Source organism: Myotis myotis, unplaced genomic scaffold, assembly GCF_014108235.1.
Source record: "Myotis myotis isolate mMyoMyo1 unplaced genomic scaffold, mMyoMyo1.p scaffold_m19_p_2, whole genome shotgun sequence".
Taxonomy (NCBI): domain Eukaryota; kingdom Metazoa; phylum Chordata; class Mammalia; order Chiroptera; family Vespertilionidae; genus Myotis; species Myotis myotis.
This window is the reverse complement of record NW_023416324.1, coordinates 152,201,175-152,228,306: the sequence shown is the minus strand read 5'-3', so window position 1 is coordinate 152,228,306 and position 27,132 is coordinate 152,201,175. Positions and strand designations below refer to the sequence as shown.

The 27,132-nt window shown below is 35.1% G+C and overlaps 1 protein-coding gene across 10 annotated transcripts in view; it reads left to right on the top strand.

Moving 5' to 3' along the window:
- ZBTB20 (zinc finger and BTB domain containing 20) overlaps positions 1–27,132 on the top strand; it is an 892,970-nt gene that overhangs the window by 320,427 nt on the left and 545,411 nt on the right. The window contains exon 1 of one of the 10 annotated variants that reach the window (XM_036352748.1): positions 20,467–20,527. The exons of the other annotated variants lie outside the window; for them this stretch is intronic. The gene's annotated coding sequence lies outside the window, so the exon portion shown is untranslated. Of the gene's footprint in view, positions 1–20,466; positions 20,528–27,132 lie in introns of those variants that run through there. 10 annotated transcript variants of the gene reach the window in all.

Below are 27,132 nucleotides of genomic sequence, written 5' to 3'. Positions count from 1 at the left end.
CATGGTGTCATAGGCACCATGGGAAGGGCTTGTCTCTGGTTTTGTTATAAGTTTCCTTCCTCAGGGTAAGTTTTATAAGTCAGGAGTTAGAAATTCATTTTAAATTTCAAAAGGTTAACAAATTTGGAGGGGCACAAATTAAGCGCTGTTATTCTTTAACTTTTCATGATTTAAATACTTTAGAATGTAGCTGAGGTTTTTGATGGGATGGTGTTTTTAGTAGCTTTCTGTAGCATACACAGAGATGGTGGATTTCCTTTACCTTTAGTTTATAGGTGTAGTCTAATATGTATATTAGCAAGGTTGCTTTGGGAGTAATAGAAAAAGCACTGATATTCCAATATAGAGGGTCTAAGTTCAGATTCCGGCTTAATTCCACTAGTAAGTTGTTGACTTTATGCAACTCATTTTAACCTTTCTTTGTCTTATGATTATTTTATTTGTAAACTGGGTTAACAATACCTATCTATAAGGTTCTAATTCAGTTGCTATAAGTTTTTAGGAACGCTTAAAGTGCTATGAAGTGTTGCTTTAATCCTTTTAATGAAAATTATATAAATTCTGTTTCTCAAAGGCAACAGTGTTGAATATTAAGGGACAACTTTGCACATATATAATGTAATATATGTGAAAATGAGTGTTTCTGCTGAGCATTTTATATAACACAACTAGAGTCACTATGCAAACATTCACGAAAACAAAGCTGGCATAGCAATGTTAGTATTAGACAATCCGAGCAATATTGAAATGGCTTTTCAATAAATCAATATATGGGCCAGACTATTTTCTAATTTAATTTCTTTGATTTTCCTAAGATTTCTATCTTCCAGAATATAAAGCTCATATCCTTTTTACTCAAATATTTACTTCAGCATCAATTTTCTCTTCACAATGCAAGGGCTACAGATAGAATGGGACAAATATTATTTAAGCAGAATTATTTAAAGGCCATCTTAATTTTATGTAATTGTATATATCCTGAAATATGTTGTCACCTTTTCACCTGATCAGACAAATGCTATACATCAATATCAAACCAGAACATCTGTTTTTATGTAGAAATGGGAATATTCACATCTAAGTGGAGAGGGGCGGTTCATTCAATGCACAGATTTAATATCTAAAATTTGAAACATTATGGCTGTTCATGCAATTAAGAGCACTTAATTAAACTTAGATGTTAACTTTGAATTTAGAGAATTTTAGAAATAGAAAAAGATGTCTTACAGCTTTTAGGAATATAATTATGTCATTTTTATTTATAGAAAAGTTAATTATGCTTAGTTATAAAATTTCAAAGATTTTGTCATTTGTGAATTTGGGGTGATTGTCTCTTTGCCCCCTTGTGAAATTTACTTTGTTAAAATAGATTATCACATACTTTGAAGACAACTGCTTTGTTATTGACACCAGTCACTACACCTTTATTAAATCTAGAGGTGAACAATAAGTAATACATACTAGTATGAGTAGCACTGGCCATAATAACATTTGCTGAACATGATATATATCACATACGAGGTGGTTTTTGGTAGCACATAAGTAGTTTAACCTGGATGCACTATTGTGGAAAAGAACATTTATCGATTGTTGTATTAACCTGGCGTTCCATCCAAACTTGGAATTAGTGTTTATCCAAAGGGCTGATCTGAGATTCAGCAAAGATGCCTGAGAATGAACTGGGCAGCACAGGCAGAAGGAGGGTGGGATTCTGCTGACCTGGCAGAATAGGGCTTTGGGTTATCACCTCCAAAGTAATACTAAGTTCCTTTCTATGCAATTATAACAGCTTTTATTTTCTGGGAGACTTGTCTATAGAATCTAAGAGGCTTATTCTCTTTCATGGAAATAATGCAGTTAAGCTGTTTGAAATCTCAGATTAATATAAATGTTCAGATAAAAAGTTAATATTTTAATGGTAGTATTCAAACATAATTAGTAATGAAATTTAAGCAGCGCCTGTGAGAATAGGACCATAGAATCCTAGAATCTTAGAATAAAATCATATTATTTTAGAGGTAGAAGTATAGTCATGTAAAATGACTAGTTTAATATCTCTAAGTTGGGGTATGCGGAAGACCCAGCATCTTGCACAGACCCCAAGAAGCAGGTCTCTCTGGTATATCAACTTATTTAACATGCACTTGAGCAGCTTATGATTTAAAAGCATCCTGTGGTGAGTCCTTTTATAATGTGAATAATCACCCCCTAATTTATCTGTTTGCTAAGTTCAATTTCCTTAGTGAATCTTAAGCAAAGAGTACATCTATACTCTTATTCCCACAAGGTAGACAGTATTTTCATGCTAGGCTGGCTTTCAGGAAAATACAGGGTACCTCTTGGATTCAGGATGGCATAGGATACCTGCTGAAACATATAGGACTCTGCAGTCACTATGAACATTAACCCTACTTTGCTATGCATACATTTTTATGAGCATGCTAGCTCATATAGGTCAGTGAACCACTAGACCATTGAACATAGGTATATTGCCTGAGTTGAAGAGTTGGTTAATTAAGAGTAATTTTCCTTATATCTCTTTTTATCTCACTGAAATTTTAATAAAAATCAACATGAAATTATGACATGGTACATAGGTCCTTCAGGAAAATCCAAACAGCATCAGGAAGTTGTGCAATAGAAAGAACTCTGAATAAGACCTGCCATGTACTTATTGCATGGTATGGGAGAAGACACCTCTATTTTCTCTTAGTGTCCTAATTATAAAAGAATTAGGTTAAACTTAGATCATTTATGTAACTCTGGCTATATATTTTTGGTGCATTTGATTCATAAAATTATGTGAAACTATTTTGTTTCTTTCTAATAGAAAGGATAGAATGGGAAATTAAAAAAAAAAAGAACACTTAAGAATAGTTAAGAAATTTTCTTATTCCCAATCAACAATACTTGCCCCTCTGCCTCAGCTTGAATCCTCTTTTGCAGATGTGAAGATCTATACTACATTTTATTTTATCATGATATGGAAATGAATATGAACATAGGCAAACTGAAACCAAATAGGTCTTTTCTCCCATCAGCCTGCTCAAACATTGACCTGTGTTTGGAGACACTTGAATGCATTTGAGAGAAAATGACCTCAATCATAAATTAATTACATCGAAGGCTAAAATAATTATATCTTTTCATTGTTTCCTTTTATTTTCACAGTATCCATGTGGATTTTGCCAATTCTTTATAGAGTGCTTTAAGCTTATTTATAACCAACTTGGATGAAGTACATTTTAAATATATGCTGGGGACTGTCCTCTGCAAGTAGAGTGGGGGACTAAGATGGCATCCTTAAGCTATCTGGTGCTTCTTAAAGATGGCCCCTTAAGAGCTCAGGTGACTGTTTTACAAGAGCTCAAATCCACTTCCAATTTTCCCAACTTTTTGTGCTCATTGCCATCCATGCAGGATGTGAACGGAGTCGGAATTCATAAATGACACTGGCTTATCTTTTATCAAGCGATAATTTAAAACACATTTTTATACAGATTTATGCATTATAAAGGGCTACTATTCAGTGTTGAATTTCTTATTGTCAAACGCTTCAAGCTGATTTTTAAGAGAAACTGTTAAAACTTAATTTAATTAAGGAATAATGAAACTTCAAATTTAACCGAATTGGAAATGCAGACAAAGCCTTCGTATTCCACAGTTATTTTCAGAATGATTCCATCAACCCCTAAAGATGCTAAAGCCATCAAGATTGCAAGCATATGAGATGAAAAGGTCACCATGATGCCAGGCATACTGGCCAGTGGCCACCAGTGGTTCACAAGGTTCTTCACATTCTGAAGGTGAAAAAGAATTTTACTTAAGGCTTTTATTTTGATTCTTAAGAACGTTGCTATGTATGGTTATATCCCATGGCAAAAATTTTAACATGTAGGCAAACAAAAATCCTCAGTTTTCCTAGTAAATAAAAAAATAAACATTAAGTAGTTATTCATATAACAAAATAATTTCCATGTTCCATTTTGTTTTAAGAATGTAGTAAAAACAGGAAGCATATAGAAAGCAGCTCATATCAGGAATGATTAGAATTAGTCATTTAATATGAATTCCAGAAAGGTAAAACTACAGTTTAAAAAAAATTTCTAACATATGGAGTAGAAATTAAGATTTAATTACATATCACCCTATCAGAAACATAGTACAGAAATTTCTCTATGCAATAAATGATCCAGAAATAATTATTGAGTACTTACTCAGTGTTCAATATTTGATGTCATGAAAAATATGAATAATAAATATGTAATATTTGCTCAAGATTCTATATGACAATAAGATTGCATATACAGGTCCTGTAAACTAATGAAAATATTTTAAGTAGATATATAAATCATGAACCTATTTATTGCAAGATTAAAATATATTTGCAAAGTAGCTTCATTGGTTACACTCATTTAATCTCACTTTGATGTGTAGAAATTTCTATAGTTATCGAATGTAGACTTTTGGAGACCTCTAAGATCTCTTGTGGATTTACATTTGTGAAGCCTACAACTGTACTGCCAGTAGAAACAAGGGAATAACAAAGGAAAATAAGAGTTAGGCCCAGGTCTGCTTGAGTTATTCTTATATCTATATTGAAGCATTGGTTATGGGTTCCATGATGAAGTCCAATTTGTGCTAAAGCAGAGTATATATATTTTTAAATATATTTTATTGATTTTTTTTTTACAGAGAGGAAGGGAGAGGGATAGAGAGTTAGAAACATCGATGGGAGAGAAACATCAATCAGCTGCCTCCTGCACACCCCTCACTGGGGATTTTCCTGCAACCAAGGTACATGCCCTTGACCGGAATCGAACCTGGAACCTTTCAGTCTGCAAGCCGACACTCTATCCTCTGAGCCAAACCGGTTGCAGTGGTTCTCAAACTTCTGGCCCTTTAAATACAGTTCCTCATGTTGTGACCCAAGCATAAAATTATTTTCGTTGCTACTTCATAACTGTAATGTTGCTACTGTTATGAATCGTAATGTAAATATCTGATATGCAGGATGGTCTTAGGCGACCCCTGTGAAAGGGTCCTTCGACTGCTAAAGAGGTCATGACCCCACAGCTTGAGAACCGCTGGTTAGGGCCAGAATACATTTTTTAAGCAATACTGACAACGGACAAAAGCCCAAGAGCACCCTCTAGTGAAATTCTGGAATAGACTTAAGGTGTTTGCTCTTGACCTAGGTTCTCTTTTTCAAATGACCTTTGGTTGCCCAAAAAATAGAAGTGGATTTTTAGTCTGGCTTTATCTTAAAACAATTTCCAGATCAAAAAGAAGGTGGTATTCTTATCAAGTTTTTCTAGTGGTAGAAATGCTTAAATGCTAATACTTGCTATTCCATTATTGCCATGATTCTTTGCTTTTACTTACAATACCAGCCAACCACATAAGACTTCTAATGTATTAATGTGTTAAAATAGTTTCTGGAACTACTATAAGTAAAGTAATTGTAATAATGATGAGAAATGTATTACTGAATTATAAATACTCCTGCCCGTTCCTCCATCTTTTCATACCTCTCACTCGTGGCTCAAGTACACTACACTCAGGAAATGTTTTAGTCCTTGTCAATATTAGAGGTCAAGAGTAGCAGGCTGAGATTTTAAGTAGATGTCAAAAGTTATAGGAGGGGGTCAAGAGGATTAAGTCCTAGCACTTATGCACTTCCAAGTTTTTACATTATCAGATTACTGCAAACATATATTTTCACTTAAATCTTGAGCAGAAAGGAAAATGATATATCCCACAATGTGCAAGATAGTGCCTTATATATCAGAGCTGCAGTTAGATGATTGCAAAGCAGGCCTGATCTTTGCTGTAAATTAGTTAAATCTGTACTTATAATACCACTCATTTAGATTAGTAACTATTACATAATAAATGAAACAAAGTATATAATTACTTGACTTTGTAGGTAGCTTGTTATAGAATGCTGTTATTAGAAGGAACCTTTTAGATCTACATATTCCAACTTTATGAAAACAAAAAAACAAAAAACTGATACACCTAAATGTTAAGTAACATTCCCAAGATGATACATTTGGATAGTGGCAGCTTCAGGATTATAATGCAGGTCCCTTGTGCCCATTCTGGTATTCATTATGCTTTAAGAAACCACTTATTAAAGAGCTTGCAATGTAATTTCAAACAGTTTCACTCCACTGGTTATCAGTTTTTATGCCTCTAATAATTTATGGGTATGTCTTTACACTTATAGTGATAAAAAAATGTGTACCTCTCCATTTCATCTCTTTTATATATCGTTTTATTTATTGTAGGATAAATGGTTACTATTAGGAAGAATACAAAAACAATGATTTGATATGAGTCATATTTGTTCTTGAAACACAGTGTCACTGTTAACTTTGCAGAATGAAAAAAGTGGGGGAGACCCATAAGTCAGTTTGATATTCTAGCATTACTGATAACCACCTCTATGATTCTGTGTCCTAACAGTACTTACCTCCTAGTGTTGATGGAAGGATTACATGGGTGAATGCAAATCATGTGAAACATGTTGGCATTAATTAAAGACATTACCTGTATTAAGGGTTAATGTCTATTTTTTTTTTAAAAAAAGAACATAATACTTACTATCCAGTAGAGGTCAAAGCTATGAACTGTGTTAATACCTTTTTAAGGATATGGTCTGATTTCTTGAGAAATAATAACCAACTCCAAGGTCTCTCCAAGTTGTTGTTTTAATACAGAATGATTGGATAAGAAATGGCCATTTGTAAAGGCATATTACAGCTTAATATGGCTTTAAGCTTAATATTACTACATGTGACCTTAATATTCAATCTTTCTTTCATATTATTGATGATGTATAGTAGGCAAGGTGGTTGAATATGGCAATTCAGCTCACAATTATATAACTTCAATTTTGCTGTAAAGTTAGTAATTTAATGAAATCATTCTTTGTTTTTTGCTTACTTTGGTATGCCTCAACACACAGTGTTGGTGTTTAGAATCATAAACCCAGAAAATATTAGATGAGATCATAGATATTAACAGGTCTAATTCCTTCATCTTACAAATGAAGAAACTGACACCCCAACAGGGGAGATAATTGGTTGAGTTTTATTCTACATACTGAGTTTCAGTGATAGAATATCGTATTTCCTTATTTTTCTGCAAACAAATGAATCTGGAGGAACTATTGATTTTTTAAATTTACATTGATATTCTGAACCAATATATTGACAATATAAATCATTGTTATCTATGAATAGACAATACAGAGTATTTTAAACCTATTTATTCAGTAGTACAGAATGCCATATATGCCTACTGGTTTTGTAATTCTTGTCACTTTATAATGATATTAAAGCCCACACTGAAACTCTTAAGAGATTATGTTTAAGGATTTTTCTCCTCCAGCTATAAACTAAGCAGTCTGAGTAAAGAGACTGCATGTCTCTGCATGGTCTACTAAATACTTCTAGGAAGTAGAACCCCTTCTGGAGTTACGAGAGAAACATCACTTCTAAAATGCCTTTAAAAGTGCTCCAGTGTAAACATTACACTGGACCATTTCATTAGCTTTTTGAGAACAATAAAGAAATGGGGAGCATAATAGGCTAATACGTTTAAGTGGCCTTAGTAGAACCCTATTTAACTCAGTAGGATTTTCTGCAGCATGCAGAGGTGGAAAACTATTCCCTACATATTTATTGTGTAGGACTGCCTCCTCATTTATTGCATGCAGTTAATATAAAAGAGAAGTTACTTTCCACCTGTGATTCTAAAATGAAGGAAGTCTCAACAAATAACTTTGGAAGAATCAATATTTGAATATGATGATTAGCAACCAGCAGCGTTGGCATTTGGCACTTAGGATTTCTGTCAAAAAGTCCTAAGAGAGGTCAACTTCAATCTCAGTGTTTTAGGATGTAAATAGCCATCAGGGTATAAAGACTGTGAAGTTTCTATATTCCTGAAGAAAAAGGCAAGATGTAAGCCAAACCTTATTGGTCACAAGTTAAAGAAAAAGTAATTAAATTAATAAAAATTTTCAGTCACTTAAGCCAGCAATAAAACTTATCTGCACAATATTTTGAATTAAATAAATTGACAATTGAACGGAAAATGTTAATTTTTATGGTTTTATTAGGATTCTAAGTGACTGTACTGAGTATATTGCTGGGCTTGCAGTACGATTGTTGCCAATACTTCTTATCTCTCTGAGCTTGTCTGACATAAATAGGGACTCATAGTTTTTAAAACACTGTGATCATTGAAATTTTCTTGAGCTTTTAGGAGAAACTATGTATAAATTAAGCCATAGTTATAATATTTTAAGTAATGTCAGACAAATGATGACAAATTAGAAGTTTCCCTATGGTTATTGGTTTCCTTTGTGTAAACAAGTCATCACCAACATTTATTGAAAAAGATTCCTGTTTGTGTGGCATTGAATTAATGATACAAAAAAAAAGCTCTGGTGGTTGAAATGGCATATTTAAATCATTATGTTTGCTTGTTTCACTTACTGTCAAACTCTGCCTTAGAAATAGTATCAATTGATTATACTGATAGATGGAATCTGTCTTTCAGCTCCAGGATGTGTTTTGTATCAAAGTTTCTCGTCATTGATTTTTGGAATCTATAGGGAAAATAACACATAAATACAAATGTAAATCCCAGCTGTAATTGTTTCTCAGCATTTGGTGACATCGTAAATTTCTTAAGATTTATATTCACATTTTATTGTAAATATCACCAGATTCATTTTGTAGGCAAATGAAAACTATACAAAACTTGAAAATAATGCATATGCTGCTTTCTCACTACATGGAGCGTTTCCTAGCTACCCTATTTACCCCAGTGGAATTTTACAAAAATGTTCCTGGCACTCACAGTGGATCTAACAAAGAATCAAGTGGGCTTATTTTAAAATTCACCCCTAAATATGTTTGCTAGTTTTGAAATTCTGTGCTTATGTAATACCAAAACAGCTTTGGTTTTAAAACAGAAATTGGCAAAAATACTAGTGCATTATGTGTTCTAATCACGTATGGTGTTTTGAAAAAAAAAATAGATTTAAAATTGACAAAATTGTTTTATTGTCATTGCAGTTCAAATGTGTGACTTTTTCTTTCTCATAAGTTGCATAAAATAAAAGTAAAATAAACAAATTTTTCTTAAGTGAGTAGTATATGAACTTAATTGATTTTCATAATATCTAACACTGCACTACAGACATAAATTTTCATCTTGTGTTTTTTGCATCCTTTGTTTTACGGTTTACTATGTTTCAGTTTATGGTCAATTATGTAATATGCCTTAGCACCAATTTTAAAATGTCTGGGATTCTCAAAAATGTTTGTCCCAGTGACATGAATACTGCTCACATTCTAGTATCAATGGCCCAGCTTTCTTTGATTTTTCTTTAAGTGCTTTTTTTAGTAAAATACATACACTTAGAAAAAGAAGTTTCCCTGGCTCATATTACACTCAAGAGACAAAGATGATACTGAAGTCCTCTTCATAATCAGGGCCTTTGTAAGGATTGTCCAGGTATTCTTAGCCAAAATATCCCTCTCATTGTATACCACTCCAGGGCAACATGTGGTGTGCCAGCTGGATGCCCTCCCTACATGCCTCAGGTGGCCACATTTCAATGGAGTCTATAGAGCACAGGCCAAATTCTCATTCTCTGTGTTAATCAGTGGGAGAATTCCCATAGAAAATGGGACGGGAACATATTTTAGGAAAACTCAAAGAGATTATCCAGATGATTAGGTCAGGACATTGTAAGTTGGGGTTTTATGTAAGATTCCTATAGTATTATCTTACTTGACCAGAGAATGATAGAAAATTTGGAGATATTGAGAAATTAAAAATAATCATGTTTTTTATTCCACTGTAATTTCTCCAAACATAATCCTAGAAAATTCTCTTTAGATACAAGAGGACTCATCTTGATTGATAACATCAAAGACAACTGATATATCTAGTAATATAAATCGAGTTTTTCCCATGAGCTTGAAAGGATCTGAATTCTACTTATAGACGTTTCATTATACATCTCTTTTCAATTAAATTCTGACATTTCGTAAGTACTATGTACAAAGCACTCTGATAGATGCTCTTAATAATTCTGTGTATGTGCTTTATGGTGTATAATGTATTTTCACATTCATTATCTCATTTGTGTGGTGAAGATTTCCCTTACAATTATTATTAAAATTGCCTAGAGTTTTAGATGATGCTATATTTTGAATTTGGGGTGTTTTGTTTGTTTGTTTTTTGGTGAGTCCAGAGAGCATTATAGAAATACATTCGGCATTCTTTGAACAAAAAATAAAGCCATATCTTTGTATCATAATATTAAATTGACTTTGGTTGGAACCAGTGGCATTTGCTAAATTTTCTGTTTGCTTTATATGCCATTAGGCTCAGTCTAAATGTAATTTTAATGACCTAATTAAAAAGTTTGTCAACATGTCCACAGAAATAATTTTATTTACTTCTTTTAAGGCAATATTGAGTAATTGTATTTTATATAGTCTTTTTTAAGTTAAAATTTTTATTTCTTCAGGAAAAAAGTGAATTTCTACTCATATTTAAGATTACATCAAATTCTACTACTCTACCATGGAGTCCATTTAAGTTCTATATAAGTTCTGGAGCATTGGTCTGAGAGCTATTCTCCTTTTAGCATGTGCAGTATTTTCTAATGTTATAGCATCTAATGTAGAGTAAAATGTTCTACTTCTACATTAATATTCCACTGTAAAGTCTTATTTCTACATATTTCTGAGATTATTTTTGCCTTTCTCTCAAACCTACTTTGTAAATACTTTAAACAACCTTATTTTTATTTTTATTTATTCATTTTATTTCCCCTCATAGTATTTAAATGCAATTTACCATTTCTTTGGCATTCTTTACATTTTCAAAGAATTTAAAGGGAAACCATCTTCATGTTAAGCATTGAACACATCACTTTTTTTTCACAAACTCCAACTTAAAAAAACTGGTAGGAACGTCTTTGTCTTTCTAACATCAAATTTGCAAATATGCACTCTCTAGGTAACCCGTTAGCTATGTTACCTTGGGGGCAGTCATATTGACCCCATCTGCAAACGCTGGCTAAACTAGAATCTTGGACTATTAGAATCCCATTCATCAAGGTCCATGTAAAGTAAGGTAGGTAGGAAACAGGAGGACAGATGGTAGGGTAGGCAGCAAGGAACTTTTTGTTGACATTGATATAGACCCTCCTTCCTGCCAGAGTGACTCCATGGACTTGTTTTGGCATGGAAGACTAGACCAAAGCTATCATCTTAATAGAAGGTGAGCTGCAGGCAAACTGGAGGGATCCATGCACAGTAGGTGTTTAGGGTTGGCTTAAATTTTGTCTATCAGCTTGACTGTCATACATACTTGATTTATGTTCAGTGGGGCTTGAAAGTGCTCCATTGATGTTGAGGGCTGTGTCATAAGGTTCCTGATATGGTGCACATGTCTGAATGAAGTTGGACATTGACTATCTTTGCGTATGCCAAGCAATGCCAGACTTGAGCGCATTATTCTGCGGTTGAGTAGCAGATGGTGAGTGCAGACTTTTGGAGGGGGTGTGCCTTCAAACACAATATGGAGTCGGCAAACTTACTTAGAAGGTTATTGCATGTCTTGACTTTGGAAACTATTTTTAAAGCACTGATAAAATAAATATTTAAGTCCTTCTCATTGTTACTCTCAGAATACTCAGTATGGTTGGTGTTCCATGCAAAATGAATGTGAAAATCAAATGTATTATTCACTATGCTGGTCAGTTGAAGGTGACTTCTTTGGTGTTGGTTAAATGGGCCAAATAAACATTCTCAGATTGACTATTACTGAGCATGGTTCCAAAACATGTTATTAACAAAATAGGTAAACTTTATCTAGAAGTGGTAGAAAACGGTCATCTGAGCACTGGAAGAATATTGTGGTCAATTATGGTACTTAATTTTCTTTGTTTTTTAATTCAAGAAATGTATTCTATACTTCAGAAATAAAAATAAGAGGATCAAATATCTTAATAGATGCTTTTTATATACAAAATTACCAAGATTTACAGATCAATGAGCATAGTAATTCCACATGTACAGGGAAAGCAGTTTTTATTGGTGTTTGATTTTGTTATCATGGAGTGGACTCTGAACAAATATATATTCATTTTAGGATTAAAATCATTTTTTCAAGTTAAAAAGTAAAGTGTGCACATGAATATATTACAGAAATATAAAACTATATGTAGTAAATGAATTTTAAGTCAGGGATGAATAATTCTAAGATTTTGCTCTGCCTCCTTACAATTTTATAAATATTTCTAAGTATAGGTTTGTTTTTATATCTATGCATGTATATTTTCAAATAAAAATTTGGATCACATAGTCCATATTTTTAAAATTAGCATTAATTATTAGTTCTGAATCAAAACTACTCATTTTTAATGACTGCATAATATTGTACTTATTTATGTACTAACATTTTTTTCACTGTTATTCCTATTGCTCTGAGGACCATTCTTATACATACAATTTTATCTGCATCTTGGATTATGTTTCCAATATATATTTTTTAAAAGTTGATTTCTGAGTTAGAAGATAAAAACTTCTCAAAGTTCTCTTGATAATTCCATTTAAATTATATGCGAGAGTACTTTTTTTAAACTGTACTCTTACCTGCTTTGAATACTATCATTTTATGTGAATTTCCAGTTTTCAGGTTAAAATGTGATTTATTTTGCTTTAATTTGCGTTGATTTTATTTATATAGAGCCAAATGTTTTATATGCTTATTTGCCATTGTTTTCTTCTTTTTATATATCGTTTCCTCATGTCCTTTACTCATGTTGACTTGATGATTTGTAAGATTTTTTTAAAATGTTAAGTCACTAATTTTGTCAGACATGTTGCAGAAATGTTTCTTCCAGTTTTCATATGCCATTAAATTGTTTTTGCTATTGTTTATGTGACAAAATTTTAAGTGTTTCAGCGGTTAATTGTACTTTTTGCTTTACTTCTGTGGTCTTTGTTACAGTTGTCTTCTTTTTAATTGTTTGAAGTCTGATAAATATTCACCATTTTTCTAGTATCATCATGGTTTTATTTTGTATTTGTAGCTCTCTTTTACTTTCAGAATTTATTTTAGCCTAAGGTATAAGATAAGCATTGTACTTAATTTTCTTTTCAATAATTATGTATTGTCCCAGCATTATTTCACCATTGATTTTGGTGCCATCTTTATTGCTTACTAATTTTTATCAACATTGGGATCTATTTTTGGACTACTGTTTTTTTTAGATTTTTTAGCAGTTAGATAATATTTCCATTAGAGCCTCAGAATAATTTTACATATTTGTTAAGTCAAATATTTCCTTAATTTTTTATTTTTCAAAAATAATTTGACTATTGTCACCTACTTATTCTTCTACATTAATTTATTGCACTGAATTCATAAAAAATATTTCTTTGGAATTTTATTAAACCAATGAAGTAGTGTTAGTTTAAAATATTCAGTGCTCACATTTAAATATATATGTTTCTATTTATATAATATTTCATGCATAAGTAAATTAGGTCTTTCGATTCAGATAGGCCCCCAAATTCCTTACTATATTTAAATATAAGCATGCTGTGTTCTTGTTATTGTCCTTAAATGATTGCATTCCATTTTATAATTGTTCAGTAGAAAAGTCATATTTTCTTCTTTATATTGATTATCTAGCTGTTTCCTAATAATTTTAATTTCTATAAGTTCTCTTGAGTTTTCAAGGTCATATCTTTTCTACAAACAATGATGACTTTATCTTCTTTATTTTCCTCTTATTTCTGTTTAATGTCCTATTTCATTGACTAGAATTTCCCGAAACAGGTAAATAATTCTAGTGATAGGAGATATTCTTGTTCTTGGTTATATGGTAATGTCTCCAGTTTTTTCCCTAGTTAAGGTGGAAATTAGTTGTTGATTTAAGACAGATTTTTTTTTGTTATATTGGTTAAATGGATTGGAAGACTATTTTTTTAAAACCCTTCTTGTTGAAAGTATTATATATGTCCCCTTTTTTCTCCCGTTGACCCCTTAAAGCCTGCCCCTGCCTCCACCACCCTATTGTTTGTGTTCATGGGTTATACATATATGCATTCAAGTTCTGTGGTTGATCTCTTCCCACTCACCCACCCACCCCCACCTTCCCTCTGAGATTGCAGAGTCTGTTCCATGAGAAGACTATTTTTTTTCAATTAAATCTTTATTGTTCAGATTATTACATTAGTTACTCTTTTTTCCCACCATAACTCCCCTCCATCCAGTTCCCACCCCACCCTCCTCCCTCACTCCCCACCCACTGTCCTCATCCATAGGTGCACGATTTTTGTCCAATCTCTTCCCTCACCCCCACACCCCTTTCCCCCCCCCAAGAATAGTCAGTCCATTCCCTTTCTATGTCCCTGATTCTATTACAATCACCAGTTCATACTGTTCATCAGATTATTTATTCACTTGATTTTTAGATTCACTTGTTTATAGATGTGTATTTGTTGTTCATAATTTGTATCTTTACCTTTTTCTTCTTCTTCCTCTTCTTAAAGGATACCTTTCAGCATTTCATATAATACTGGTTTGGTGGTGATGAACTCCTTTAGCTTTTTCTTATCTGTGAAGCTCTTTATCTGGCCTTCAATTCTGAATGATAGCTTTGCTGGATAAAGTAGTCTTGGTTGTAGGTTCTTGGTATTCATCACTTTGAATATTTCTTGCCACTCCCTTCTGGCCTGCAAAGTTTCTGTTGAGAAATCAGCTGACAGTCGTATGGGTATTCCCTTGTAGGTAACTGATTTTCTTTCTCTTGCTGCTTTTAGGATTCTCTCTTTGTCTTTTGCTCTATAGCATTTTAATTATGGTGTGTCTTGGTGTGGTCCTCTTTGGATTCTTTTTGTTGGGGGTTCTCTGCGCTTCCTGGACTTGTAAGTCTATTTCTTTCACCAGGTAGGGGAAGTTTTCTGTCATTATTTCTTCAAATAGGTTTTCAATATCTTGCTCTCTCTCATCTTCTGGCACCCCTATAATTCTGATGTTGGTACGCTTGAAGCTGTCCCAGAGGCTCCTTACACTATCTTCATATTTTTGGATTCTTTTTTCATTTTGCTTTTCCGGTTGGGTGTTTTTTGCTTCTTCGTATTTCAAATCTTTGACTTGATTCTTGCGATCCTCTGGTCTGCTGTTGGGAGTCTGTATAATGTTCTTTATTTCAGTCAGTGTATGCTTAATTTCTAGTTGGTCCTTTATCACAACATCGAGGGTCTCATTAGATTTCTTGAGAATCTCACTACATTTATCTGCGTTCTCACAAATCTTTTCGAGGACCTTATTAAATTTATCGGCGGCTTCTAGACAGTTCTTTAAAGACCTTAAAAGTGTGGTTTTGAACTCTATATCCAACAGTTTGCTTTCCTCCAATTCTGTTGTTTGTGTCCTGTTTCTTTGTCTCGGCATTTTTTAATCTTCTCTGTGTCGATAGAGTGCCTTTCTGTGCTAAGTGTCCCAATTACCTGAGGTAGACACTCTTGGTGCACCCCCTTGTGGGCTTTGTGCACAATCTTGTTGTAGTTAAGCCTTGATTGTTGTAGTTATCACTGTGAGGAATTGACCTCCAGGCCAATTGGCTGTGAGAATCAGCTGCGTCTGCAGTGGGAGAACTTCTGTGCTGGAGACACCCCTCTGGTGCTAGACTTGCTTTGATGGGGCTTTGGTGCTCACTGAGTCTGCCCCCTGAGTGTGTCTTTTATGGTTCCATGGAGCTGCAAACTGGATGGTCCCACTCTGACCTCTGGGCTTCCTGGCTCCTGGATCTCTAGGGAGGTGCTAATCTAGCCTTTGCCTGAGGCTACTTGCTTCAGTGTAGGTTAGCATAATTTATACTCTTTTTCCCACCTGGTGTTATACTTTATTCTGTTTTTCAGAATCCCTTTTTTTTTTCTTTTACATAGTATGCGTGAATGAGCATCTGATATTTTTAAACTGTACCCTCTTGCCTAGATTCTTTATATTTCACACAAATCAAATCAGCACATATTGATTGAGAATGAGTTTTCTACTCAGCATCATGTTATGGATTACAGTACAGAAAACCATGAATCACATACTTTCTAGGAGTTTACTTTCTAGTTGGTAGATAGGATACAAAATACGGAAAACATGCCAAAACAACAAATTATAATGAAAGGTTTATTCTTTATAGTGGCTAACATAAATACAGTCATATTCTTGTTCTATATTTAAGCAAATGTCTTAGAACTCACAGCACACATTTGTATATTGAACTCACTCTGGCCTCTTCATGCTTTTCCTATTGATAGTGTACCTTTACTATTATTTCTTCACTTGCTGCTTAAAAATTGTATTTACCCTTGCAGGTTTTTTTTCTCTTTTGAACAACACTCGATAGACAAATGTTATGCACATTAATCTCTGAGACATTATCAGTGATAATTTGTCTCACACCAAGTTGACCCTGCTCAGAGTTAGGAAATAGAAATAGCACATGCTACTATAATTATAGACTGAAAATCATTGCATTCTGAATTTATTTCATTAAAGAACTTGCCCTGATTTATAGAATCATTCACAAAAGAATTAACATGCAAAGTAGGAGAAATCCAAATGCTTACATGAAGTAGTATCCCTCTTGAAAGGGAATTTTAGCAGTAAACTTTGGTGTATATTAGGAAAAAAGAGGCTTTTGTAAGATTTTTATATTGTAGGGCCATTCATTTTAAGCTTTAGCTTTCAATAAGTATTCTAATTAATTACCTAAAAATTTATTATATTTTGTAAAATTTATATCCCCCCTCAATTTTTAACTCTTGCATTGAATAATGTTTGTCATGGACCATAATACCTATCCCTGTGGGACTATTATCCTATCTTAATTCAGAAGCAATACTATTGATCAAGTAATTCTTAACAGCTTCTAAACTTCAAGGCATTTTCAGCCACCATTTCTCCCTAACCTCACTATGAGCTTCCTGTATGGTATCATTCATTTGAGGTCTTATTAAAATGTAAATAAATTACACCCAGCTCACTTCCTCTATTTGCCCATCTTGTTACTATATCGAAACAACTGTCTTAATGAAACACATATTGATGTATTGTGTATTTCCGAGCTAAACCAAACTGAGGAGGAAGTCATATGAATATATAGCAGAACCCACTTCATAACGGTTTTTGTTAAAGCATTTTATGAATTGGAGATAGTATGAGCCATGGGAGATGATGTAATTCTACAGGACAGAGTTCACAGAAAGAGGATAGCTCCTCAGATAGAATTGGATTAGGTTTTTCAGAGATATGCATTGAAGCTTTTATGGTGCTTCACCTTTATAAGCATAGCTAACTCTCACTTTTCCATATGAATATTGAAGTGCTATGACAAAGGTAGTTAAAAAAATAAAGAAACAAGAGTGTTATTTAAAATAATTTGTCTTTGGCCTTTGTATAGAATATGATTTCTTTGTATACAAAATGCTTTGGTATCAAATTTACCATTTTATTTTATTTTTTCATGGGTTATGAATATATTTCTTACCTCCATATTATGAAACAGAAATGATCCAACACTTGTGCAATGTCATAGTACTTTGTTATATAATAGGTAACCTTTATAGAGCAGTAATGGCAAACCTATGACACATGTGTCAGAGGTGACACACGAACTCATTTTTTTGGTTGATTTTTCTTTGTTAAATGGCATTTAAATATATAAAATAAATATCAAAAATATAAGTCTTTGTTTTACTATGGTTGCAAATATCAAAAAATTTCACTATGTGACACGGCACCAGAGTTAAGTTAGGGTTTTTCAAAATGCTGACACACCAAGCTCAAAAGGTTCGCCATCACTGTTATAGAGCATGATCAGAGAAAACCTAATGTTTATTAATGAGCAACAATAATGAATAATCCTATCTAATAATAGGTAAACATGGTAATTAACCATACCTCCGACACGCTTCCCATTGGCTAATCAGGGCAATATGCAAATTAACTGCCAACCAGATGGCGGCCAGCAGCCAGGCAGCTGAAGCAAACAGGAGGATTGCTTGCTCCAGTGATGGAGGAGCCAAGGTTCCCTGCCTGCCGCTGCCGGCCTCTGAGCTGCACTCTAAGAAATAATGTTGCAATTATAGAAGCTAAACAAACCCCAGAAACCTGCTTTCAGCCAGCTGGGCCTCAGAGCTGGAGCTGCAACAGTGTTTCAATTATAGAAGCCAAATAAACCCAGATACCTGCTTTCAGCAGCCGAGGTCTCAGAGCTGGAGCCGAGCCTCAGAGCTAAAGCCGGCTCTCAGTTCCAGTGACAGCCATAGAAGGTAAATAAATCCCAGAATAAAAAAAAGAAAAAGAAAAAAAGGAGAGGTTGGGAGCTTCAGTCACCCGCCAGCCTGAAAACGGCCTTCAGCCCCTCACCCAGACTGGCCAGGCACCCCAGTGGGGACTTCCACCCTGAAGGGGGTGTGACCAGCTGCAAACAGCCATCATCCCCTCACCCAGGCTGGCCAGGCACCCAGGCGGGACCCCCCACCCTGATCCGAGACACCCTTCAGGGCAAACCAGCCGGCCCCCACCCGTGCACTAGGCCTCTATCCTATATAGTAAAAGGGTAATATGCAAACTGACCCTAACAGCGGAAGGACTGGGAATGACTGGTCACTATCACACACACTGACCACCAGGGGGCAGACGCTCAATGCAGGAGCTGCCCTCTGGTGGTCAGGGCGCTCTCATATGGGAGGAGCTCTGTTCAGCCACAAGACAGGCTGATGGCTGCCAGTACAGCAGTGGTGGTGGGAGCCTCTCCTGCCTCCTCAGCAGCGCTAAGGATGTTCGACTACAGTTTAGGCCTGCTCCCTGCTGGCAAGTGGACATCCCCCGAGGGCTGCCAGGCTGCCAGAGAGATGTCTGATTGCCATCTTAGGCCCAATCCCCCAGGGAGCGGGCCTAAGCCAGCAGGTGGTCATCCCCTGAGGGGTCCCAGACTGCGAGAGGGCACAGGCCTGGCTGAGGGAGCCCCCTCTCCCCCCGAGTGCACAAATTTGTGTGCCCCGGGCCTCTAGTAATAAAATAATCAGTAGTAACCCTATGAAATACAATACCACTTTATTAATTACTAAATTAATCTCTAGAAAATAGTTACTGTTACTTGAATAAATACCAAATAGTTGGAATAGGACACAATTGAGTGATGTGCAGGAGAAAAAAGAGGAAGCCAAATTGAGATTAAAATTCGTCATGTTTGAACGAAATTCTGAAGTGCCAGTGGTGGTTGATTGTCTCTGTGCAATTGGACTTTTGGCATTTATAATTTTTTCTTATACTTTTCTGTATTTGCCAATATTTTTTGCAATGGGCATGTGTTGATTTTCTAATCAGGAAAAGTTAATATAAAAATGTGTTATGAATAGACCGCTTGCAAATAATTTATTGAGAGTTAACTATATAAAATCTCCTGGGGAAAGTGGAAGCCATAAACTAAACTTAAGGGCAGTGTATTGCTTTATACAGATAATCCGCTGTCTCAGATCTAATTGAAATTTTGCTCTCACGTTTCTTATTGCTTTAAAATTTCAAATGGGAGACAACTTAATCATGGATAGAATAATAATATGAATAGCATTATGCTCTGCACCCATTTCTCAACTCTACTTAGGAAGAAAAGCCTTTAGTATGTTGAGAATATGGCCGTATATAAGGTATGTTATCATCTGTGGAGAAGGACATTCTCTTTCAAAGTCAGCCTCTCAGAGAACTATTTATATAACTAACATTCTGGGGGTTTGTTTTTTATTTATTTATTTTTTAGTTGTTTTATTGCTTAAAGTATTACAAAAAGTATTATATATGTCTCCTTTTTTTTCTCCCCTTGACCTTCCCCTAGCCTCCCATACCCCCCAGTGTCTTGTGTCCATTGGTTATGCTTATATGCATGCATACATGTCCTTTGGTTGATCTCTTACCCACCCACCCCCAACCCTCCCCGGCCCTCCCGCTGTATTCTGATTTTAAAGCATTGCTTATTACAAGTTGTGGAGACTTAAGCTCATGAGATGAGGTCATCACTAGGAGGCTTATCTGAATATTTATGTAACATGTGGCAGCTAAACAGTCAGCTAAATACCAAAGCAATTAATTATATTTTGTTAAAAATACTATGGGAACATTTTATAAAGGGCCTCTGTTACTTACATAGAGGTTTAGTACAACTTTTATGTAAATTATTATAAGAAACACCTTCCTTCAGCTGATGCAACATGGGCTCGGAAGCATGGCTTCCAGAACGGAGCATCTCTGGACTTGATGACCCTGTGCAGGGCAGAATCTGCACAATCAATTATGGTTGCCCTGTGTTACATGCTTTATTAATGACCTAAAAGTAGTTTCTGTTGCTCCATAGGTTCCAAATGGTTATATTCTTGCACAGAAAGCCAAGAACAGCCTAAAGGTGACTAAAAAGGTGCTTATCTGAGCTTCAAGTTAGTCTTAGACCCTGATGATGTATGTCTATTAATTTGCTTCAAATATCTGGTTTGAATAGCATTGAAAGTAGAAAGAAATTAAATAAAGTCAGTACAAAGCATAGATGAGTTTATCAAGTTCAGCTCCTAGAAGAACTAAGTTGATATTTAAAAATTGCATCTAGCTCTAGCTGGTTTTGCTCAGTAGATAGAGCATTGGCTTGAGGACTGAATGGTTTTGGGTTCGATCCTGGTCAAGGGCACATGCCCTGGTTGCAGGCCCAATCCCTGGTAGGGAGCATGCAAGAGGCAGTTGATCAATGATTCGCTCTTATCATTGATGTTTCTCTCTATCCCTCTCCCTTCCTCTCTGAAATTATGTGTGTGTGTGTGTGTGTGTGTGTGTGTGTGTACATATATATAATATATAATAAAAATTGATAAAAATAGATAAAATAAAAATTGCGTCTAAAATTTTGGAGTATCCTAGAATAAATTTAGATGACTTGATATATGGAAACAGAGACAGATGTTCTTTCTTTATTCTAAAAGAAATTAAGATGGTTTAAAGGCATACATAGATAAATATGTACATTTAATATAACTTAAGTTATAAATGAAATATATAATCTAAATGAATTATGTAATATAAGTGAACTAAATGTAAACTAAAATGGGTAAACAAGGGCCAAAATATGAGAAAAGGGGCAGGGCTTAGACTTACATAAAAAAGCATCCTTTATAGAATCTTAAAAACATTTACAAATTGGTTTTCTACCATATGGTTTGAAGAAATACATTGCTAATACTAAGAGTAGGAAGAAATACCTTCAATATATAAAGGGATAGCTGTATTATGTCATGAATATCATGATCAATATTCACTTTTATGAGAAATGAATATCTTACTGTTGTAGCCTCAATATAGATTGACATCATCTCAGTAATGTGCAATGTGGTTTTCTCAGTCTTGTAAAATACTAGTATATACCAAGTAGATGGCACTTTGTTCTTGTGTAATTCCAAGGGAGATTTTAGAATACACCTAGATTCCAATGAAAGGTTTGCACATCCTTTGGATAATTTTCTATAGGTACTGTTTCTCTAAGTTATACCTTTGATTGTTATTAGGTGACAGTAAACTCTAGACTTATTATTAAAAAACACTTGAATACAGCTATTCTTTTCTAATTGATAACAGAAATACTAATCAAGTTAGGGGCTGGGTTGGAATTCTCTTATAGAAATTATGAAGCCTAACAAAAATACACAGATAAAAAAACATCCACCCACATTACCCAAGATTTTAGCTGAAGAAGTATCATATATAGGACCAAAATAATCTCTTTAAACATTAATTTTGATTTTTTATAATATGCAGACAAATGGGAGATGGAGACTCCAAGTTTCTTCTTTGTTATAGCTTGAATATTGCCAAATTGAAAATCTCATAGTACAATTTAATGCATTTTTATTGTATACTTCCTCACCAGACTTACTCGTATTCTTAAGCAATTTATGCTATATTTTACTGCTTTGTTTTATGGATTAGATTCCTTGTTTTCCAAATACAAGTAATCATATTTACTGTTACTGTTTCCTGGGTTAAAGGTAAATTATGATGACATTTTTATGAGATGAAGTTTGGTGAATACTTTGATTTCTTTGATACTTTGTAAATGTGAGGTATTAATGTTGATCCAAAAATATGAGTAAGTTATTCAGAGTTAATGCATTAAATATTCTGAATTTCTACTGCAGGAATTTTACTAATTTTTCCATTTCTTTTAGTCACTTTGAAGAAAAAAAATGTTTTGAAAATTCCTGGAAGTAAATACTACATGTTTATCTCATTTTACATGATAGGAGTGATTTTGTAAATATATTCATAATTTAAATGCTCTAGGAGAATATGTTCTTAAGGAAATATTATTGTGGATTATCATGTAAAGCAAAAACCACTTTTAACATGTGTATTACTCCCTATTTCTATAGGGGAAATTTCTGATTTACAAGAGTTATTTAAGGTCCCAGATGAGCGTATTTCCTTAGTATGTTTCTGAGGAGATATAGCCTGGATGGGACATGAAATTGAAGGAATCAGTTGGTAAAAACTAACCTGCTCCAACTAAGTATTTGGACCACTTCAGAGAGATCTCTGAGCTACTACTTATTTATTTTTATTTATTTGTTAATTCTCTCCAGAAGATATATTTAGAGATAGTGGAAGGGAGGGAGGGAAGAAGAGAGAGAGAGAGAGAGAAACATCAATGTGAGAGAGACACATTGACTGGTTGCTCCCACACACACCCCTATCGTGGGCCGGGATTGAATCTGCAACCCAGGTATGTGCCCTTGACTGGGAATCAAACCTTTTACCCCTCAGTATGCAAGCTATGCCCTAACCACTGAGTTACACAGGCAAGGACTGAGCTACTCTTTTATATGAGATTAAGTCTAAATGACATATTCTCCACAATTGCTTGTAATGGATTTATTCTAGTACAGTCCAGCTCCAAATTTACAAGAAATCCATTATGAACCATGTAATTCTAGCTGTTCTCATTGAATGTTTCCTCTCGGCTCTGTAAAGTAAGGTAAAACTTTTTATTTCTCATAGGATAAGTTTGGCGCACTCATCCTCATCCTCCATCCAATTCCCAATCCTTATGGCCCAACATAAGTAACAATTTTTAGAATTGGCAGACATTCTTAATCCTGCAAAGTTTTAGACTTTCTAGAGATACAGTCAACAGGCAGCTGAAAATTTCCTATACACATGCGACCATCACAGAAACTTTCATTCAATGATAGTTGGACCTCTTCATCCACCTACCCAGACACATGTACACCTGTAGCAGGGTCTCTGATTCTAGCATTATAAGGAAAAGAATTAGGCAGTGTTTTTTTCCTGAAGGAATACCATAAATTATTTATGCTCACTATATTGAAGGAGGTAACAAATTATATCACCCAAACTGGATACGTTTGAGAGTAAAACAGGCCACATTAAATATTATGCGAAGACAACAGGCATAAGTGTGATGTGGTATTGTAGCTGGACTACCTTCACCTCTTACTCCTCCCAAACTCCATTAGTATAATAGTTCTACTAGGGAAGGAGAAGCTATGAAAAGCTCCAACTTCACTGCAAAAAGGGGCTAACTTGATGGAGTAGAACATGAAAAACCACATATTCCTAGGAGCTTGCAGAAGCTGTAGAAATCTCAGTGGTAAACAATCAAGGAATATAAACAGCACAAGGTTGCAATTCATGTTGGGATAGGCAATAGACTAGCATGTTAGCCAGAAATTTAACAAGGAGAATTGGAAAAGGAGACTGGTATAGTGGGCCAATCAAAGCTAATACATATCACTGACGGTTTTGAAGGCTGCACACATATTCCAGGAAATGCCAGAGAGGGTTCAGGATATTCACATACCCCAGGCTGACCCTAATGCTTTGGGAAAAGAGGAGATATGAGATAACCCAGTGGAATGTAACAGCCAAGGAAGACTTGTAAACTGCTTGAACTTTGAATGCATTCCCCAACCCATACATATATCCATCTGCAAAGGTGGATTCGTCCAAGGTGTTTAGGTAAAACTTCTGACTAATCATTGGATGTAAACAAGTCTTAACTAAAAAATGAAAATAGGGATTATAAAAAATGACCAGAGGCATCAATGGCTGAACAGGATAAAACTGACTCCACAGAATTAGACTGGGAAATCACTAAATGAACAAACAAACAAGTAAATAAACAGCAATAAAAGCAACAACCCCCCTGGAGGGATTATCAGAAGCCAGAATTACTATAATACATTATACAGAATGTCAATTTTCAAGAAAAAGAATTGTGAGATATGCACAGAAACAGGATTATAATCCACACCCTGTTAAAAAAAAAAGCAGTCAAGAGAAACTGTCTCTGGATCTCAGTGTGTTGAGCAGAAGTTGAATTTAGCACACAAATACTTGAAAACACCTATTATCAATATGTTCAAATAACTAAAGGAAACCTTGTTAAATAATTAAATATATTATTATAATTATTCTTTGAATAAAGAGTATAAATGTAATGATATAATTTTTTTTTAAAGAGAAACAAATTAAATTTCTGGAGTTGAAAAGTGAAACCACTAAAATGAGAAAAAAAATTTCCAAAGGGACTTAAGAACAAATTTTATGTCAGAAGAGTCAGTGAATTTTATAAATCTATAGAAACTATCCAATTTTCTGAAGAATTGAAAATAAGATAATAAAGACAATGAACAGCTTCAGAAATCCATGAGACACCATCAAGCATACTAACATATTTGTAATGGGGGAAAAGTAGAGGAGGAAAGAAAGAAAGGGCAGAAAGAGATAATGACCAAAAATCTTGCCAGCAATGATGAATAACACTAATCTACACATCTAAGAAATTCAATAAACCCCAATTTTAAAAACACAAAAGGATCCAAACATAGACAAAATATAGTCAAACATTGAAAGCCAAAGAAAAAGAGAAATTCTTCACAGTAACAGGAGAAAAAAGACTCATTTAATAGAGGGGACAACACTATGATTAACAATTGATTTCTCATCAAAAACAATTAAAGCCAGAGAGCTGAGGGATAACATATTCAAAGTGCTGAATAAAAATGATGAAAAAAGATTGTGACAGGTAAGAATTTTATATCCATCAAAACTGTTCTTCAATAATGAAGGTAAATTAAAGATATATTCCAAGTTCAACGAAGCCTGAGGTAATTTGTGGCTAGTAGATTGGCCTTATTAGAAACATCGAAGGAAATTTTTTAGATTAAAAGGAAATGACATCAAAAGTAACTAAAAATCCACCCAAAGAAATAAATAGAACTGATAATATGATTACATAGGTAAAAATTGATAAGATATAAATACATGATAAAACTCAAAGGAAGGAAATAATAAAGATTAGAGCCAAAATTAATGAAATAGAAAATAATACAGAACATCAATGAAACCAAAAGTTGATTCTTTCAAAAGATCATCAGATCTTTGGCTAGAGTAACCAAAGAAAAAGGACAAAAGATAACAGATACTAAAACCAGGAATTAAATTAGACTCCATATAAATTAAAAGGGTTAAAAGATAATACTATGAACATATATATTCAAGCAATTGGACAATTTATATAAATTGGTCTAATTTCTGAAAGTGCACAAATTACTGAAACTGATTCAAGAAGAAATAGAAAATCTGAGTAGACCTACAATAGTAGAGATAAAATTAAGACACCCTACAAAGAAAACTCTGGATGCAGATGGCTTTACTGCTTCCAATCCAATATTTATAGACTAAATAATACCAATATTTCACAAACTTTTCCAAAAAATAAAGGAAGAAAAAACTATTCAGTCTGAGAACAGTATTACCCTGAGACCAAAGCCAGTCAGAACCACTAAGGAAAACACACACACACACAGTATCTCTCATGAATATAGATAACAAAATCTTCAACAAAATATTTACAAACAAAATATAACAATCTATAAAAGTATTGTACACCCAGACATGTAGAATTTAGCAAGGTTAGTTTAACATCCAGTAATTAATTAATGTAATATACCATACTAGGGGCCCAGCGCATGAATTTGTGTACCTTGAAAGGATCTGTGGTCCTTGAGGATGCGGTGGGCACAGGGCAGGTCTCGGCCCATCCTCCGTGCCCCTGCCTGGCCCCTCCTGCTGCAGCCCCTGGTCTCCTGTCTGACAGCAGCCCCGTTCCAGCTGCTGCTGTTCCCACACACTGACAGTGCCGGGCCCCACTTGCACCCGCTGATGGTGTGGAGCAATTGGGGCAGGCGCCAGCAGCTGGTGTGAGCCGGGCGGCGCTATCAGCGTTAGTGGGTGCGAGTGGCGGCTGCTGCTCCAGTCACCTCTCAGGAGCAGGAGCAGGGGCAGGTGGAGAAGCCCTCAGGGGCGATGGGGGTTGACAGCCACTGTTTGCATCTACTGACAGTGATCGGGACCAGCCCCAGGTGCCAGCAGCAGGTGCAAGTGGGGCCATCGCTGGTAGTGTGTGTGAGAGGCGGCAGCTGGCCCCAGTCCCGTCTCAGGAGCAGGGGGAAGTGGAGAAGCCCTAAGGGGCAATCGGGGTTGGCAGCCGCCTCTTGTACAGGCTGATGACGCTGAGAGATCAGTGAGCCTGCACCGGCTCACTAGCCTGCTGGCAGTGGGTGCTAGCAGCGGCTCCAGCGCTGGCTGCGGGTGCAAGTGGGGTTGGCTCCAACCACAGGTGTGAGCGCCTCATGGGACTGTGGTGCATGGGAGCAAAGAATTTTCAGTAATCACCAGAGGCTTGCCCTGATGACAGTGACTGGCGCTCTCCCTTTGTCTGGCACCCCCACTCATCTGCTCCACCTTCCCACCGCAGCTGATGCCCGCCATATTCCATGCTCTGCCGCCTGCTGCCTACACCTGCCATGCTCCGCACATGCCCCCTGGTGGTCAGCACATGTTATAGCGACCAGTTGTTCAATTGTTCTGTTGTTCCGCCAGTCGGTCTATTTGTATATTAGGGTTTTATATATATAGATTAGTAGAGTAAATGAGAGAACAACATGATGATCTCAA